The following is a 20,478-nucleotide window of genomic DNA, read 5'->3' on the forward strand; positions in this document are numbered from 1 at the left end:
GATCGCAGCCCCCCCCTGATCCATGATGGTCCTGATCTTATCGGAAGCCTTTATCAAGGCCGTCTCTGTGCCATGATATTTCCTGAACCCGAACTGAGTATCATCTAGAAGATTGTGATGGTCAATAAACTCTGATAATTGCAGGTTCATAACTGACTCAAATATTTTGGCCGGGAAAGGTAGGCAAGCGATAGGCCTATAGCTAGCTGAGTCAGTAGGATCTAGAGATGGTTTTTTCAATAATGGTTTGATTACTGCCTTTTTCCAGACTTCCGGATAGATGCCTGATTGGAAAATGGAATTACAAAGATCCGTTAGGGGAGGTGCTATGACCTCGGTGAGAGTATTCAATATCGCGGGGGGACATGGATCAAAAGGGGAGCCGGACTTGATGGAAGTAACCAACCTACTGATGTGTTCAGTAGAGACCGGAAGAAAGTTGGTGAACTTGGACGTGTGAGAAAGGGAATCAGGGGCAGCGAGACGTGTAGGGAGGGAAAATGATGAGTAGATCCTGGAGACCTTAGTAAAGAAGAAACTGGCCAACGCATTACATAGAACTTGAGAGGGTTCTGTCGGAGGGCCTGTAGGAGGGTTGGACAGGGTGTCAACTACCTGAAAAAAGATACTTTTGCATTTCACAATGGATTTTTTGTAAAGTGCTAGGGCATCTTTATAAGTCTGCCTATCGACAGGATTATAGTGCTTTCGCCACCGCCTTTCCAGGTTCCTGCAGTGTTGACGCTGTAAACGGAGATCGTCTGTGAACCATGGAGCAGAAGGTGATACCCTGTTGGAGATAAAAGATTTAGCTGGGACCACATGGTTCACTGCGTCAGAAATCCATCCCTGGTATCTGCTGGACTTTACGCTGGGGTTAGGGGAAGCCTCGTACCGGGAGTCTACTAGAGTCTGGGAAAGAAGTGAATAATCCAAGTTTTTCCAGGCTCTGATGGAAATGCGGGACATGGGTTTAAAAAGGTTGTGGGTATTAGCCTGGATGGTAAAAATTAAAGCGGAATGGTCCGACCATACCACAGGACTGACTGAAAATAGGGAGAGCTTGGGGTTGTTGGTGAACAGCCCGTCCAGCGTATGTCCAGCTTGATGTGTGGGGACATCCACCAGTTGCGATAAGCCGGCCACGTGTAGGTCAGCTGTCAGTTGAGAAGTGTCTTTATCCTCAAGGTCCTCTAAATGGAAATTAAAGTCACCTAGGATGGTAAAATCCGGATGATTTATTGAGAGTTTTACAAATTCTTCCAGGGCCAGAAGGAAGCGCGCGTGAGGGCCAGGGGGACGATATAACAGAATCCCTTTAAAGGCCTGATTGTGGTTGAGTGAAATAGCGAAAAAAAATGTTTCACAATCTGGTCGACTTAGAGGATCAGTTTTGACTCTTAGGTTAGCTTTATGAATTATGGCTAAGCCACCTCCTCTCCCCGTAGTTCTGTCCTGTCTCACCACACAAAAGCCCTCTGGGGTGGCTGAACAGAAATCCGGGCCCGAGGAGGCATCTCCCCAAGATTCGGTGATGAATAAAATATCAAGCTCCTGAGTTATAATAAATTCCCTTTTTTCCCAGAGAGAGAGCGGGCATTAATGAGTGCTACTCGGATATGGCGAATTGGTCCTGGGCCAGTAGTGTGCTTTACAGGGGAGGGACGGGGGAGGGCAAATTTGCAGCCTGGACATATGGCGGGTACAGATATTAGACAGGTAGCGGGGGGCATACATAAGCACCGATCACTAGGGGTCCCTGAGTTAAGATCCATCAGCTGGGAGTAGGAGTAATGTAACCTAGTGCTCTGGTAAGCCAGGTCTACACGGCCAGGGGGAGTGGCCCTGGGCCCGGAGCTGGCACGGACGGGCGCAGACGGGCTCGCCTTTGGCGAGCCTTCGGCGCGCCCGCTGCGCGTACGCGTCATCGGCTCCTAATATTGCCGAGGCTGCGAGTCACGTGAGGGGGGTGTGTCAGCAAGGAGCTGAAGCCTGTGACCTGCCCTACAAAAATGGTCCTAGAGGAGCATTGAACACAGCTCCGAGTGCTAAGATAAATGCAGTGCAACGATATTTTAAAACAAGTATTAAACTTTCCACAGTTTCCCCCAAAACAATACCAATATTTTCCCAAGGACTTTGCTAGAGGAACGTCCGCTGTGCGCTCGCGTCTCGGCTCCTAATTTTGCAGAGGCTGCGAGTCACGTGAGGGGGGTGTGTCAGCAAGGAGCTGAAGCCTGTGACCTGCCCTACAAAAATGGTCCTAGAGGAGCATTGAACACAGCTCCGAGTGCTAAGATAAAAGCAGTGCGACGATATTTTAAAACAAGTATTAAACTTTCCACAGTTTCCCCCAAAACAATACCAATATTTTCCCAAGGACTTTGCTAGAGGAACGTCCGCTGTGCGCTCGCGTCTCGGCTCCTAATATTGCCGAGGCTGCGAGTCACGTGAGGGGGGTGTGTCAGCAAGGAGCTGAAGCCTGTGACCTGCCCTACAAAAATGGTCCTAAAGGAGCATTGAACACAGCTCCGAGTGCTAAGATAAAAGCAGTGCAATATTTTGTCTAAATACCATAAAATATATGTGCTACAATAATCAATAGACAGAAGCAAATGACAGTTATTAGAAGTATTAGAACAGTGAACAGAATGAAAAGTTCCATCATCATGCTAAAACAATGCATATATGCAAGGATATAAAAGAGTATAGAAATCTGGCGTACTCCTACTGTGCATCCCTTAACCTAAGTGTTTAGGGTGTGTGTTCTGCCAATAATCCCCATACTGGATGATCCAAATCCCGTTCCCTGAAGGGAAAAATGTAAGTCCCCATCGTGGTCACGAGCTGGACTCTCCAAGTAATTATGTGAGTGTGAAGGCAACTTTAGGAAGTAACTGTGTATGCCTAAAAATGTCACTGTTTCTCTCTACGCCCAACTGGGACATTTGACTGATTACTGTGCTGGACATTCTGTTTGTTGCTATCGGGATCAGGTTGTTGTTATTGACTTTGTAAAGGGTTGTCTCACTGGTTTTTGTAGCTGGATATCCTGATGATCGGTATGTTGGGTGTTGTGTCAGGGGAGGCTTTCTGTATGTCCTGATAGTGAATTTACAAAGTGATTTTCTCTTCTTACTTACTTTCTTCTTGACCCATTCTATATCCTCTGTATACAGACTCTTTAATATGCCAGTGTGGCACAAAGGTGCTCGCAGCAATGTACCAGATTAACTATACCTATCATTTCATATGTTGTTTTCAGTTACAGAGTAGGAGGTTAATGCTTAAGCAGTTCCTAGAGTTTTCCTTCAAACCTAAAGTCCATCATTGAAGGTCTGAAATCTAAATTGAAGATTGCCAAAACCACCTAGTAAGGCCTACAAGCTAAACAGGGCACTGGCAGACCCATCCTGAAACATCTAAAATCTACATTTGAATGTGTCTACCCTATCCCCAAAGTCAGAACTCTAAAGAGATCATGGGAAGCCTGAACCCTAAAGAAGGGATTGCCAAACTCATCCCCTGAGGACTGAGCTATACAACAGATAATGCCAAGCTGATCCTGATTGGTCTGACCTCTAAACTGCAGGGAGTCAAACTCATCGTAGAAGAGCTGGTGTTTGAGCCAGGAAATTCCAAGACTATTCTGTGAGGTGTGAACTCAAAGCTGGAGCATTCCTTACTTTTTCCTGTAGGTCAGAAATCTAAAGAGGAGAATGGCAGCATAATCTAGAAAAGTGCTACTGACCAGAAAATCTCAAAGCCATCCTGTAATGTCAGCTGTGATTTCCAGGCAATCAACAGCCAAGTTTCAGAACTTTGACGGAAAAAGTATCAAGACCTCGTCTAACCAAATTTGAAGGATTAAAATATAGCTGTCACTGTGGTGCAGGAAGATTTTGCTGAGCTACTATATGAAAGCAAATTGGCTAGCAGTGAAGAAAAGAAGGTAGATAATTGTGGGATTCTATATATTACTGGTTCTAGACTTTGGATTTCCCAATGTATGTGACTGTAATTCCTGGTGGAAAATAATCTCTTGTGTTGGCTGATTTGCCCAACAAACCCATTGTAATTTGAATCTGCCTGGCGGAGAGTTCGAGGAAATAGGTGGCATAGGGTCATCAAGCTGCAATCACTGCTACTTGTAACACTGCACGGTAGATGGAAAACTGAATGGTAACACTAGAATGGATGAGAGAAGCAGTTTCTGACAAAAAACACTGGAGGGTGGATGGGTAAATAAGGTGTGCACAGGTACCTCTGATTGTCTAACCTGGATAAGGTCTATGACAGTGATGAAGCATGATTTTTGCGAAATAATCTTGCTTGATCAAATCATGCTCATAACTGTGTTATTAAAAAAACAAATGACTAATGGTGTGATTTTTATCAATTTCGTACACAAGGATATTTGAAGGTACAACGTGAAAATGTGCAAGAAAGGCATGGGATGTTTAGTAAAATAAAAGCTGATTAGCTGCAACGTTTAACATGCTGAAAGCTGAAAGCATGAAAATTCCATGAAGTGTTCTTACAAAGTTATAAGAGACAGATTAGAGAAATCGTTATGTATTTCTTACTTTTTGATAAAATATTAATGAGTGTGTTTTATTTCTTCAGAAATGTACGACTTATGGGCCTGATTAGGATGCCGGTTAACCTGCCAATCAACAGGCTGTTGGTGGCGGGTTCACTGCCATTGTAAGTCCTTTCAACACCCACCAGATTGTGATGGCAGGCGGTGTGCTGATGGGTGACTTGCCCCGCATCCTCAGAATGGTGTCGGTGCCTAGCAGGCACCGCCCGCAAGATTTGGATGCTGGATTCCCACCAGCCTTTCCATGGTGGTTACCCCGTCATTGAAAGGCTGGCGGGGGTTGACTTTGGGGGCCCGTTATGGGCCCCCCATTGGCAGGGGCCGTATGGATATGCACTTGAGGCACCTATGGTGCCCCCTACATTTCCCTGCACCATGTGGCAGGCACTGCCACGTAGTGCAGGGAAATGTAAACAGTGCATTTTTAACATTGCAGCGGGTAATGCAGCCAGCAGCATCCGCCGCAATGTTGAAGATAGCAGATGCAACTGCCACGGTGGCGGTGGCTTCGTAATACACCCTGTGGGACCACCGCCTTGTAGGCGGGCGGTCCCTCTCCCTGACACGATGGTGGACGGACTGAAGTCCATCCGCCATCATAATTACCCACTATGTTTTCTCTATGAAGGCCTTAAACCTTGCTAGAATAATTTTCTGTTCCCTAACGTAGGCCATAGAGGAATGTATTATGTCCTTGATTATTTCTAAAAAGCTGATTCATTTGTTTAGCTGTGCTTAGTATATCACTAGGTTTCCTCTCTATGGGCACAGTATTTCTGTCCATGAATAATTGGGTCATCTAGTGTTGGAAGCGAACACAAGGACAAATAGTTAACTAATCTTCCTGCTTCCGAAAAGCAATGATGACATCCTTTCCTAACAAAGAACTTTAACAGAGAAAATCTGGATGAACTGACAAAGACAATGATCTCCCAAATTTGACTAATGGAATCGCATGAAACTATGAAATTGTTACTTTAGGAAGATAGAACTTTTTTGCATTTGGGTATAATTATAACTGTGAGAAAAGAACTTAGCAATTGCTGCTGTACTCTCTATGTTACTCTGGCTGGCTATTATCCTAGCAAATCCTGAGCAAGACTTTCTTGATTTACTTTGCACTTCATCGGATGGTGATGTTGCTTAAGCTATACCAATTCGGCCGAAGGGCTAGCTATTTCTGTGTATTGCACGCTGTGCATTAGTTTCCTCTGATGTAGGTTTGTATGAAAATCTATATTGCATACTGAATTGAAATTACTTTTTCTTTGTTTCTCTCGCTCTCTTTCTCCTCAATGCTATTATTGATTATATGATGTATTTGTCAATTAACTGTATTTCTCTGTTGTGAACTTACCTGTAATATTGGAATAACACTGAATTTATGATTCTTATATGCTTGTGAAGTTGACCATTCATATGTTGAGGTATTAGATAAAGATAACTTGATAAGTATTCAGAGTTTGTCATTATTTTTAAGATCTTCAGACATAATGTATATTGTGATTACTGTTGTTGGACAGATTTTCCTTCATTATAGGTCCCCATGAGGGAAATCGCATCCATCTCCTATTATCGAGTCCCTTTTAGCTCTACCAAAGATATATCGGAGAACATGATTCATGTAAGTGGGTATTGAGTGTTCATGGGCCCGAATCTTTAGTTATTTTTAAAAATCCTATTAGCGCTATAGTAGGGTTAATGTGTATGATTATAAATTTTACACCACTTCTGCTGCATCAACCTTAATGGAAAATGAAGTGAAGGAATGCCTCAAGAAGGAGGTTTAAAGTTGTTGGCCACACTATAATTGAGTTAATCCATTTCAGACATAAAGCATACAAACAAATAGATCTGTCCAGTGAGAATGGAAAAACATGCAGTACAATTTAAATAAGCTTATAAACATAATATTGGGCAAAAGGCCCTCAAAACAAAAATACATTTCTTAGGCAAATTTCAGCATCACACAGTCTACTTCACAGCTGCAAAATTATTTTACCCAATATAAGGAATGGCTTTGTCGGAAAAATTTAGAACTTTTGACAAGAATTTATTGCTTTCAGATAGCACCAAACAAAGGGCCCCATTACAATGGTGGGCGGACTGTGTCCGCCCGCCAACGTAACGAAAAACGGGACCAACTGCCAGAGTTGCGGCGGTCCCGTGGGGCCAATTAGGATACGACCGCCACCCTGACGGTCGCATCCCGAATCTTTTAAATTGCGGCGAGTGGTGCTGTGCGTAACATCCGCCGCAATATAATAGTTGCACGTTGTGCATTGCCATGCACAACATGACAGGCACCGCGCGGTCCCAGCCACCTTGTGCATGCCAATGGTACCACCCAAGTGCAGCCACCCGGGGGCCGCAACGGGCCCCCAATGCCATTTACCGTGTGCCTTTTCATGGCGTAGTCTCCGCCATGGAAAGGCATACACACCGCATACATCATAATATGGATGGTGGTGCCTGCAAGGCACCTCCACCATATTGTGGGTCTTTCCCACCTGGCCGGCAATCCGACCAGTGGAAAAGCGGTGGACGGACTTTCCGTACGCCATGGAACCCCCCCATAGTAATATGGCGGGGGGTAAATTGTGTTGTGATGGCGTGTGGATAGCCACCACCCGCCACCGCCGGCCAGGCGGTGGCGATCTGCACGACATCCTAATAGACCCCAGAGATGTGAAAAAAAAATTCAGAAGCAATCAATTCCTGCCAAAAACTAAATTTATTGTTTTTTGTTTGTTTTTGTACTATGGATAGACAATGCTTCTTTTGGTATGCTGAAAAAGAATATTTGATTAAGGAATCTTTGAACTGCAATCCACCTATTGTTTTTTTACATGTTTTGCTCTTCTACCAGATTCTGTGTGAAAACAATAGTAAGTAAGGCTTGTCAAAAAAGATGGAAAAAATCATTCAGAAGAATAAAAGGAGATAAACATTTTGCCCGGGCCTCATCATCACCTCAAATATTTGGCTATTTCTCTTGTCTGTCAAAGCTGTAAAGTTAGTACATTTCTGACAGACACATAAAGTGATTCCCGACTGAACAATTATAGTTATCACAGTGTCCAGGAACCAGGCTTGCTTTAATGAAATGATCTATGTCAATATTGTTATACGACCTCATCTCCACAAATACTTACTTAAGAATATGAATATCTGAAGATTAAAACATAAATTACTACTCTGCAGGATTTCCCCCGAATTGGAACTATTTTGTCTTTTTTTTAACACGTTCTTCCGCACTGAGACCTCATAAGCGTTCTAAATAGCAATGATTATAATTGTATGAGTACAATGTGAGATTTACAGTTGCAAATAAACAATCAGGGCCTGATTAACAAAGGGCCTCTACACTCGTGGCGGAGGACCCATAGTTGTGGGGAAGTCGCTACACTTGGGGCAAAATCTCTGCAATGAGAATTCTCATTGCGTAGATTCCGCCCTAAATACAGTGACTCCCCCACGACTGTGGGGACTCTTCCACAACTGCAGAGGATTTTTGTGAATCAGGTGCACAGTAGTCTAGCTTTTAACAGCTCTTCATCTTAGGTTTGTACAAGATACTAGTTTTTGTGTTCTAAATTACTGTTGTCCAATTATGGATTTGAATCTATATATTTCTAAGTCATCTCTCTCAGATCATATGGGTGACTTGTCCCTTAGGTCTCATGATCATATTTTCATATACAACAACAACCAGGTATTCTAACTTTGTCAGTGCTAAACTAGGATTTCATCTCACTATGATAGTTCCTTGATGCTACCTTACACACGTAAATATTTTTCTGCCATGAGAACACCAAGAGGTCATTTTTTTCACAGATCAATAACATATTTCTTTACATATAATCCATGCCAGGTGCTCTGATTTACACAAAAAATCTTTTTGAAGTAATTGAAAGGGTTTTAATTATTTTGCTTTCCAACTGAAATTCTCAGAATATATGAGAGCCCTGCTTCTCATGGCTCATTACCAGACCACCATCTACAACAGTAATGAGGTGTTTGCAACTTTACATATCCACATCATGCTTTCCACCTCATCATGGTAGTCCTTTGATGTTATCTTACCCGGTTAAAGCTTTTGTTTTTTAAAACTCTTGACTCCTTTTTTTCCATCTCCATCCTTGATTGTGGCATATAACAATTGTTTTGTGCCCCGACATAAACAATGCTACAGAAAACGTATTTTGTGGAATTTCTGAAATTTGAATTTGCAGATTTCTACTTTTCTGTTACATTATTTTTATTATTTTTCCTCTACTGCTAAACAGTTTATGTTGTATGAAAACTAACTGTCTTGGTACACAGACCCTTTTATCTGCAACCATAGGCAGCACTTTTGAGAAAAACAGTTGCTCACATATCTGCTACCACAGAGATCATTCTTTAAATAGATTCTTGACCATGAGCTTTACATGCATGAGCTCAACACAAAATGGTGCTCACTGTAAATGAGACACCAGAGTGACATAACTTTCTAAGAAGTTAGGAGATCCAGTCTTGAAAAGGCCTAGGGTTATTATGCCCACTATGGTTGTGTAAGTCCCACCTCCCTTTTTTGAGCCAGAACACCTTACTTTTTGACAGTGGAACTTGGAAATATTTCTATAGAATATCTACACTATATATATTTTCCCAGTGTTTAACTATTTAAAAATTTCATGTTGAATTCTCCACCTTGAACTACTTTGAATTTTGGAAAGTGAACCATTTGTCTCTTAAAATACTCTCTAGAAAAGACCTACGTTAGAACTTTCCAGTTGTTTCATATAATACTCTGTTAGGAATCCATCCATGTGTGAAGAATGTTGAAGTCTTGAACCTGGAACATAATCTGTCCAAGGTACTTTCTTTATGTGTAATAATTGTATAAAATTATAGAACTTTGAAATTTCCCTAATTAATTCAGAATTATTCAGTTCCACATGTGTTCTGCAAATGCTTTAGAATGCCATGATCCCTTTATTTCTTTAAATAGTTTGGAGTAACTCTATATTTAAATGACAATTGAAGTATGCCAACTCTGTTACAATGTTATGACGAGGTGTAATAGCAAATGTTTATTAGCTATTACAAATTTATAAGAAAGAAAATATTGTATATCTTCCCAGTTGTTCTGCCTAATGTAGGTGGGTGTATATCACTTAGACATATTCCATAGTTCCTTTAATATTCTACAGTTGTTTCAAAATGGTAGCAACTTCTTATCTGTCTTACCTATTGAGTACCTCTGTACATAACTGACCACTGCTGCATGCTTCATTTGTTATGAATGTATAAAGTCACAGTTTCCATGAACATTAACTGCTACAAATGTATTTGAATAAAAATACTATAAATCATCTATATCACTCTTTGAATTGAAAAATAGTCTATATTACTTTTGGGTCCTTAATCCAAGGAGATTCTCAGTTATTCAATCCACCGCTTTCTTATGTCTTATGTACTTGGCGAAAATCAGTCTAAAACATTTTGCCCCAGTTTTGCTGCTTTTGTGATATAGAAGACAGCAAAGAGATTGTGCTCCAGCCAATACTGCATTTATCATTTGCATAGTCAAAAACAGCCACAAACAAATGATTTACTGTGTTCAATAATATTTTGGTAGATTGAGGACCAACATATTTGTGTGACTAACACTTTAATGGAGATAAAATGGCTTATATACTATATGTTTTTAATGTTGAATAATGGTGCAGAAATCTGTTTCTTCCATTCTGCCCTGGTTCAAAAGCCTTTATGTATTATGGAATCGATCAAACAATATTACTTCTAAACACAATAAATGGATTTTTGGACAACAGATGCAAATTACAGTTGACTAAAGTTACACTTACTCATCAGAGTAAGTTACACCAACCAGATGAACATTTTCATAAAACATTTCTACTCCCATATTCTTAATTTGAACCTGTTGGAAACAGTCCCATTCTATGCATTCTACAGAAAATTTTCAATTGCATCCTAACCTAACATGTGAGCAGTTTACATATTTAAGGAGTATGCAGAAGCAGGTTTCAGAAATGTATTTTTATTAGCTTTGTCTTTATTTTTCCTTCTTTTCAAAAGTATTTTCCTTTAACATATCTCAATTTCTTGTGCCTGCCCCAGTGAAAACTGGGTCAAATTGTGCGTTATCACAAACATTTTGTAACACTTAGATTTGGAGCTTTTAGGAGTGAGTTATTCCTTTGTGAATCGTGCTCTGTGTGCAGGATGGGTTGGATCGTCATACGAATCTGTTGCATCATAAAAGCTTATATTCAATAAATATTTAACAGTGGCTCAGAACAGTCAAATAATTCTGTGTTCAGAATTAATTTATATGAGAAAATAGTGTTCAGTTTGCTATTTAAATCCGATGAAACATTTTAATAGTGTGTCGGTTTTTTTGACGATTCCCCAGAACATTAAGGTTGTTTAAGATTCAATGACAAGTCTTATGATACATAAATATCTGTTTGTTTGGGTCTCTGTATGTATGTATATGTATGTGTGTGTATTTGGGACAACTGATTTAGTCTTAACAGTGATTGAACTATTGTTGTGCAGCTCCATTATATATTTTTATCTATTGGAAGATTCAGATAGGAGTGTCAGTCTCATGATGTGAGTCAGTCTCTGGAATTGGTGATAGAGACAGTTTAGGGCCCTAAGAACTATGGCTAATATTTAACAATATCCAAACTTGCCTATTTATAGACAATAGTGACCCCGGGGCTTGCTGAGTGTGTTGAAGTCATACATGGTTCTCTTTTTGTTAAATTTGCGAAATGCAATCTTTAACCCTGAAAGTCCTGCAAGAAAATGCTATGGTAATTTGCAAAGAACAGAAACAGATGTCAGCAGTTAAACAATAAATGAAGCAAAGTCCAGACAAAGTGAACTATAAGAAGCAACTATATGTTAAGGGTGCAAAAACAGTCAAAAACACCTCAGTTAAGGTGAAACTAACATGGTGTCCTCATGTGAGCACCACAGGGGGTCACTGGTAACAAGTATTGAAGTTAAGAGGAAGTTTTGTATTGGAATGACAAAGTGGGTTCTCCTATTCACAGCTTCTAGTGCAGCAACATCAACATGAGCTGGAGTGAAACATAGATCATGCATAATGGTATCCCAATTTTCTCTGATAAGGTTTAAAGATGCTTTCATTGATGCCTCTCGAGGAGGCTGAAAATGCTCAAACATGCCAAAAGACAATACCAGAAGCTGTATGCATAGTCCTCCGATCTGCACAGTACTTAAACTACACGTTCTTTTGGTGCCTCAAATAAAGCTCATAAGATGCTCCTGCATAGCAATCTGGAACATAATGGATTTACATTCTTTGACCTTCTGGAAGACCTCCAATAAGGGCACTAAATGTATGAATCCCCCTCAGGGATCTTGAGCTAGGGAAAAAAGTACGGCAGTCATGCGAGTTTTATCTTGTCCAGAGCCTAAATTGTCCTAAAGCCACAAACCTCCTCAGTAAAAAAGAATATCAAGATTCTCCACTCATTTGATTTCCTGATTTGAAAACAGACAGACACAGACCCGAAGTTGCTGGTGCAATTGTGTTTATTGCTAGAAATCCGCTATAATGCGTTTTGTTCTGTACAGGCCTTGATCACATGATGCCACTGCATTGTAGGAACAAACTATTTAAAGTGACAAGTGCTTTCGAATTTACCATAGATATTAAAAGCAGACTACTGGTCATCGAGTACTCTATGGGGATAATGCTCAATGTAATACATAATACTTCCTCTGTCATTGCAATGTAATACAATACACACTTCATAATATTGGAAGCACATAATAAATAGTTTAAAACTGAATGGAACAGATGAACAATTCAACAAATTGAAACATTTAGGTAAATATAGTGGGTTTTAACTGCATGCTTCAATGCCTTGTCGCAGATCTATCAAATCTGTTTGGACAATCCCCTTATATTTGTAAACACATACATTTTTATCAATATTTTACTCAGTTCCTTTGGTGTCAAATACTATGACACATGTGGTTCAAGTATTGCCTTCGCTTGACTGCAAGCGGTATGTTTAAAGTGCAAAATGTGCCATAGAGCTTAAAGGTAAAGTTCCTTGTGAAATGAGTTACTTTCAATTTAAGACTAATTGTGACTAATTAAAGTGCATATGTATAGCAGCAGGTTGTTAGCAGCAGATCATGATTACTATTGGACTGAATGTCCTGAGTTATTTAAATTATGCCTTATCTTCTCCTCATTTTATCTGGTCTTCTCTGTGATATCATATGATATTATTGATTTCTTTGGTTTGTAGGAAGGGACAGGCCAGTGTAATGATGAAAGTTATAGTACGGCCAATATCCTTGTGTATACTGCAGACAGGTGAACAAGTTCTCGCTGGTATTCAGACCCCCGGGTGTTTTAGTATTTAGTTCTAGGATATACTGGGTCTACAACCTTCTAAGCAAAGCCTCCCTTTTGCCTCCTCATCTGAAATTGGGAACTGAATCCACAAGATAATATGTAAGTTGATTCAGATTATTGCCATGATTTTCGTTAAAATGGGGTGTACCGGGATAGGTTGGATCAGAGTTACTGATCGCCCGTAAATGTTGTAAAATCCGCTTGTGTGCTTGTAGTTGGGTACTGCCCACATAACACAGTACACAAGGACACTCCAATACATATAGTACAAATTCTGTTTTGCATTTAAGGAGCTTTTTGATTTTAATCTATTGATCTCTGAATGGGTCAAATATGATGTTTAACTAACTATTATATATGTGTGTTTGACTTTTTTAAATTAAACTCTTTCTTATATTTGGTAAAATATATATTAAATCTAATTTATTTGTAACATTCATTTTATTCTTTAATATATTTAATATTTATTAATCATGATATTTTTTACAACTGTATTTATGACATCGATATTTTGGGGGGATATTTTTGTACTTACCATTATAAGTATAGGATGTAGATATTTTTGACATCGATATTTTGGTCACGATATTTTTGTATGGGTATATTATGGGTGTTGATATTTTGTCAGTGTACCATAACCCATCTGCTGTATTACAAGTGCCATAGGTTATGAAGTACTAGTAAAATATGGTGGGAGGAATATCCTTCACATGAGTAAAGAAGTATCCCACCATCCCAGTGCCGTGCCTCATAGTTTTGCTTAGTAGCCTGCTGCAGACACTTCAAAATATCATGGTTACGAAATACCAAAGCTGCGTAGTCCTGATTCCACCTCATGCTTTTTTCACCCACCATCAGGCACTTGGTCCTCTTAAACTCGCTCTTGCTGGTTCTTTTTCATTCCTGCATTTTCCCTCTGTGTTTTCTGTCATTGTTTGCCTCTTTTTTACCCTCTTTTGTATTTTTTTTCTCTCTTTCTCTAGGTCTAATGAGAAAAATAAGTGCCAGACCCCAAAATTGAATGTCAGTCGGCCCCACCTGCAACCACTGGTTCAAATTAAGCACTGCATCCACCACACTCTAAATCAGGCCCTAGCCTTCTCTGGTGTGATTGCAACATACATACAGTAATACACAGTCAGTCTTCCACAGAAGTGTTTACTACACTAAGCTATCTCCTCTGCTAGAGTAAATATCCCATTATTACATCCAACTGTACATTAATTGCAAAGGGTCCAGTAACTTTCTGTGTATTTTTGATCAGAAAAAGATGCCTGTTGACAAGATTTGATCACAGCCATTTCGAATGTAGTTCATGGTTTTAAATTCACATAACATATTTTATGCAGACAAAAAAATGTGTGTGAGTGGCTGTATCGGTGAGTAGGTGAGTGTGACAGAGGTTGCATGGGACAGTATGTACTTGTCTCAGTGACTGTATAGATTGGTGAGTAGATGTGTTAGTATATCTTTGAGTGAGTGAGTGGATGTGTGAGTAACTGTATGGATGAGTGAGTGGATCTGTTAGTGACTGTATGGGTGAGTAGGTAGGTATGTGAGTTTTTTATTAGGCGACTGAGTATGAGAATGGCTCTATGGGTGTAGGAGTGGCTGTGGGAGTGTCTGTATATCTGTATGACTCGATGTGACAGTGGTTGTATTGCTAAGTGACTAGATGTATGAGAGGCTGTATATGTGAGTTAGTGGTCGAGTTAGTGGCTGTATGGGGGAGTTAACGTGTGAGTGGCTCTATGAATCAGTGAGTGTGTGTGTGTGTGAGTATGATGCTATCAGTGATATCATCAGTGATCTCATTTAAGATGCCATCAGTGATGTCACTGACCATGTCATGAGTGATGTAATATATGAGTCCATAAGCAGTGTATTGCAGGGGTGTAAGTTATAGTTAGCTCAGCTAATTATAACTGTTGAATTTATCTGCTTTTGAACGAGTCAAATGTTTGCCTAACTATAACGTCTCTGTAACCTTTGGTTTTTTCAGTGAATTTCTATGGGTTTTTAGTCTATTGTAGAGTGCTGTGTTTGCAGAGTGTTGGAGAAAGGGGGCGTGGCCTCTGAAGACCTTTCAGCAATCCCACTGTTTGGGACTTACTGAAGTTACAGGAATACTTGTTGGCCCCCAACGGCCCTCAGCATTCAAAGGTACTTCATCCCCACCCAGTGGTGCACCAGAATGCATGTTTGCAGACTGGTGGAGAAAGGGGACATGGCCTCCGACCACCTCTCACCAATCCCGCTATGTCAGGCTTACTGGAGGTAATAGGAGGGATTTCTGGCCCTCAAAGACCTTCAGCAGGCAAGGGGACTTCATCCCCCAACCAGTAGTGCACCAGGAGGTACGTGTGCAGAGTGGTGGAAAAAGGGAGCGTGTCCTTGAGGACCTCTCAGCAATCCCACTGTGTGGGACTTACTGAAGGTAACAGGAGGGCTTGTTGGCCCCTAGGACCCTCAGCATTTCGGGGAACTTCATCCCCCACCGAGTAGTGCACCAGGAGACGGGTTTGCAGACTGGTGGAGAAAGGAGACATGGCCTACAAGCACCTTTCAGCGATCCTGCTGTGTCAGACTTACTGGAGGTAACAGGAGGATTTTCTGGCCCCCAAGGACCCTCAGGAGGCAAGGGGATTTCCCAAACCAGTTGTGCACCAGGAGTTGCATTTGCAGAGTGGTGAAGAAAGAGCGCATGGCCTCCGAAAGGTGCATTGCGGGGGCATAAGTTATAGTTCGTTCAGCTAACTGTAACTGCTGAACTTCTATAGTATTGTATGAGTTAAATCTGAGCCTAACTATAATGTCCCTATAACCTTTGTTTTTTCTGTGAATTTCTAAGGTTTTTTAATGTTAATTCCTAACTATAATATCCATGTAACCTTTGGATTTTCAAGTTAATGTCAAAGGTTTTTTTCAATTTTATTTCCTAACTGTAATGTTTCAGAGTGTGTGTGTGAGTGGAGGTATAGGTCAGTGAAGGGTCGTGTGCGTGACTGTATGGGTCTGTGACTAGGTGTGTGAGTGTTTTTGTGGGTGTGAGTGGCTGGATGGGTGTGTGAGTGGGTTTGTGAGTTGCTGTATGGGTCTGTGAGTGGGTGTGTGTTTGCCTGAGAGGGACTGTGAGATGGTGCATGAGTGTCTGAGTGGATAGCTGAGTGGGTGCATGAGTGTCTGAGTGGGTGTCCGAGTGGGTGCATGAGTGATTGTCTGAGTGGATCTGTGAGTGGGTGAGAGAGTGTCATAGTGGGCTTGCAAGTGCCTCCATGAGTATGTGTCAGTCCGTGACTGAGTGCATTAGTGGCTGCATAAGTCTGTGAGTGGGTGTGTGAATGTCTGAGTGGGTCTCCGAGTGGGTGTACATGTTTGAGTGGGTCAGTGAGTGGGTGAATATGTGCCTGAATGGGCATGTGAGTGGCTGTGACAGTATCTGAGTGGGTCTGTGAGTGGGTTCATGAGGGCCTGAGTGGATTAGTGAGTGGATGTTAGAGTGTCTGAGTCAGTTTGTGAGTTGGTGCAGAGTGTCTGAGTGGATCTATGAGTGTGTGCGAGAGTATGTCTGTGATGGGTTATCTCAGTGGGTCTGTGAGTGGGTGTGTGAGTGTCTGAATTGGTTGGTGAGTGGGTGTAACAGTGTATGATTGGGTCTGTCAGTAGGTGTATAAGTGCCTGAGTATGTGTGGTGGAGTCTAAGTGTCTGTGTGGGTGTGTCAGTAGCTGTGTAAGTGACTGGGCCACAACAGACCAGCACTTGCTCCTTTATCCAACAAGAGTCCACAGTTTTGCTGAAAATATCAACTCAAGTGGAGTACTTTCTTCTGCTTAATTAAGTAACTGCTACTTTGTTGAGTAAATGTCCAGTGCATATTCTACACTACATCTGTGTAATGGACAATAAGGAAATGTCTCCAGTGACCTTGTATGCATTTTGGTAAAGTGATTGTTCCTCCTGCTGCTCTATCCAGAAATCTGTGATAGCATGAATCCTCCTATAGAGAGGGCAATGAGATGATGAAGAGGTAAATCGCCATCAAACAAGGGTATTTCCTCTTAACTATATGAAGAAAGTGCTTATGTGCTTGATGGAGAAGTCCTCATGCTCTTCTGCATGAAGTACGAATCACCAAAATTGGTGGGAAATGCACTGGAGGAACTTTTGGCAAGCTGTTCATTTTCCTGGCAAAAGACAGGAAGATCTTTGCATACTACTAAGGTGGGGGAAGCCTCCCCAATAATTAGAAGGAGAGGAGGGCAATGCGGTCAGCACGAGATAAAAAGGATTCGCAGAGCCTTCTCGTCCCTAATATCAAAAAGAAAATTGGGAGATTTGTCAATAAACTACTGAACGGATGTACACCAATTCTCAAAAAGTTTGCTTTCTGGACCAACAGCTACTTTTCTGCCATATTTGGTGTGATTCAGTCCAGCGGTTCGGACTCTAGTCTTCTCTAAATTTCCTGCGGGAATTAACATGGGAAACACACATTCCCCACCCCCCCATTTTTCTCGGGCTCCCACTTGAACGATCACCCTAAAACTTTCCATGCACAACTAGAATCACCAGGCAAACCTTTTGGGGAAAAGTTTGAGACATTGGTTAAATGGCATCAAAGATATAGGCAAGTCAGAATAAGCTTTTCCTATGGAAATTGGGTCCTAATTATAACAACCTACTGGCGACCGCCAGCAGGTAATATATATATTATGTACATTTTGTATACTTTTCCAGAAAGGAAGGATGCCGCGCACTCCGAGCATACCATTCATATATTTTATTTTGTTGTGCCCACCATCACCAACAACTGACAGACTTGTTTTGGACACCTGGCCTTTATCAATGTCAGTTTCCACTCCACATCACTAGTGTAAAATGCCTACAGTGATGCTTCAGACATAAACAGTGGACTTATACTATAGATTGGCTGCATTTCTATATACACAGCAGCCATCTTGGAAGCGTTTCAATGTTACTAATCATATGTTTGATACTACGCTCTTGCTTCTCCTAAATGCAATTCATACGGCAATATATCCATGTATTCATGCACCTTGAAATAAATTCATCAATTCATGCAATAAATAAATAAATAGTGAATAATACTATACCACATTAAATATGATATACACAAAGCAATTGCTCAAACTAAATCTGGATATATTTAAAAAGAAAAATCATTATTCAATCAACTCTACCAATGGATTCAAAACATGGTAAAATCAGATAAAATTCATTCCATATATCTCCATTTTATCGATCCCAAATGGGTTTACGATAAATTTCATTTTTTTGACCTATAGGCAAGTCAGAAAAAGCTTTTCCTATGGAAATTGGGTCCTAATTATAACAACCTACTGGCGACCGCCAGCAGGTAATATATAAATTATGTACATTTTGTATACTTTTCCAGAAAGGAAGGATGCCGCGCACTCCGAACATACCATTCATATATTTTATTTTGTTGTACCCACCATCACCAACAACTGACAGACTTGTTTTGGACACCTGGCCTTTATCAATGTCAGTTTCCACTCCACATCACTAGTGTAAAATGCCTACAGTGATGCTTCAGACATAAACAGTGGACTTATACTATAGATCGGCTGCATTTCTATATACACAGCAGCCATCTTGGAAGCGTTTCAATGTTACTAATCATATGTTTGATACTACGTTCTTGCTTCTCCTAAATGCAATTCATGCGGCAATATATCCATGTATTCATGCACCTTTAACTGAATTCATCACTTCATGCAATAAATAAATAAATAGTGAATAATACTATACCACATTAAATATGATATACACAAAGCAATTGCTCAAACTAAATCTGGACATATTTAAAAAGAAAAATCATTATTCAATCAACTCTACCAATGGATTCAAAACATGGTAAAATCAGATAAAATTAATTCCATATATCTCCATTTTATCGATCCCAAATGGGTTTACGATAAATTTAATTGTTTTGACCTACACTCCTTCCTCTACCTTTCAAGTTCCACCAGCCTATAGACAAGTGTACATTATGCACTGTATGGCCTATGATTCCATATTAGCCACCAATATGAAAAGTGCCTGTGCTTAACTAAAGTGACTCAGTGCTAAATACCCCAACATCTAATAACTTGTAGTATGCCTATGGAGTGACAGTACTGCCAATTCCAAATACTAGTTCAGCCTATATGGGTCCTCAGTTCTTCATCACTGTTAAGACCCCAGATGTTGGTGATGGTGGGCACAACAAAATGAAATTTATTAATGTATGCTTGGAGTGCCCGGCGTCCTTCCTTTCAGGAAATGTATAACATTTGTGTTGAGGGGCCACCCCCTTAAGCAGCTTCACCCGCCACGATTGAGAGCGGAAGCACTACTGGCAAAAACAGGGAAACGGATATATGTATACAAATAGTGCAAATACACAACAAGTGGCAACATAGTAAATACGCAAAGCTTAGATTTATTCTCCATTTCTCCATTAGCCAGAATAGAGACCCCAGTAGTAAAATTACATGCAGTGTGTTAAATATCTTCTATTCGGAGCTTGAAGGGCCTATTCTTAATCCACTGTAGATAGCATGACATAGGGCACTGCGCCCAGTCACCCCTTCTGTGCATTAATCCCACTGGCTTTTATTGTCATGATTATTGATTGAGTTACATTCAGGGTCTCTATGTGCTACCTAGACTTTCTAAAGAGGATCAATAAACATACCATAAAAAGGAACAAAAGCAACACCGACAATACACGATAAAATATTTTCTGCAAACAAATTAGTCATTTAAAATGTTCCCATCTACATGCCTCAGACACATACATGTAAATTGAATACCAGTGAACATTCCTCCTTCACAACCACCCTCTTTCCTTGGCCCCATTCCCTTAAATCCCTTCCAGCTTTCCAAAATTCTATGATACAGATTTGTTTGAATAAATTTCAAAGCGCACAATGAGAAACCAAGCAGGGCAGGTGAACGCTACCTTTTTAGCCGTCACGCCACTTCTTCTGTGTTGTTGGTGCCTTGGATTTATTTCAGCTGTGGTTCCTTCTTGAGTTGATCTTGTTTAGTTGTAGTTTCTCAGTACTTTCTTCATGGATGTCTACAGTCTCAGCACCCTTAAGTCCATTAGACTCCTTAATTTGTTCTTGAGAGGGTGTCTGAGGAAAAGATGGATGCAGAGTTCAATGTCCAACAGGGTCAGGCAATGACGATCAAGAGCTTCACCAACTCAAAGTGACAATACCAGTCCTGACCGCAATTGACATCTTCGCAACCTGCAACCACCTGTTCCAACCATGCAAATGAGCCTGCAAATGTAAATGGCGTTTTGCTAAGGAGGCTCTAGCTGAAATCTGCAAGGTAAAATTATTGAAACGTAATTTGCCTGGCCTGCGTCACTGCATTGCCTGACTTTACATATGGAAGCCAGCTTCTCTACTTCAATCC

General features: G+C 40.7%; 1 protein-coding gene across 2 annotated transcripts in view; it reads right to left on the reverse strand.

Moving 5' to 3' along the window:
• RGS21 (regulator of G protein signaling 21) overlaps positions 1 to 20,248 on the reverse strand; it is a 242,690-nt gene extending 222,442 nt beyond the window's left edge. For both annotated transcript variants that reach the window (XM_085650753.1, XM_085650752.1), the window contains exon 1: positions 20,012 to 20,248. The gene's annotated coding sequence lies outside the window, so the exon portion shown is untranslated. The remainder of the gene's footprint in view (positions 1 to 20,011) is intronic.
• Between the last annotated feature and the right edge of the window lie 230 nt (positions 20,249 to 20,478).

The sequence above is a fragment of the Triturus cristatus genome, chromosome 4_1 (genome assembly GCF_964204655.1).
Source record: "Triturus cristatus chromosome 4_1, aTriCri1.1, whole genome shotgun sequence".
In the NCBI taxonomy this organism is placed as follows: Eukaryota; Metazoa; Chordata; class Amphibia; order Caudata; family Salamandridae; genus Triturus; species Triturus cristatus.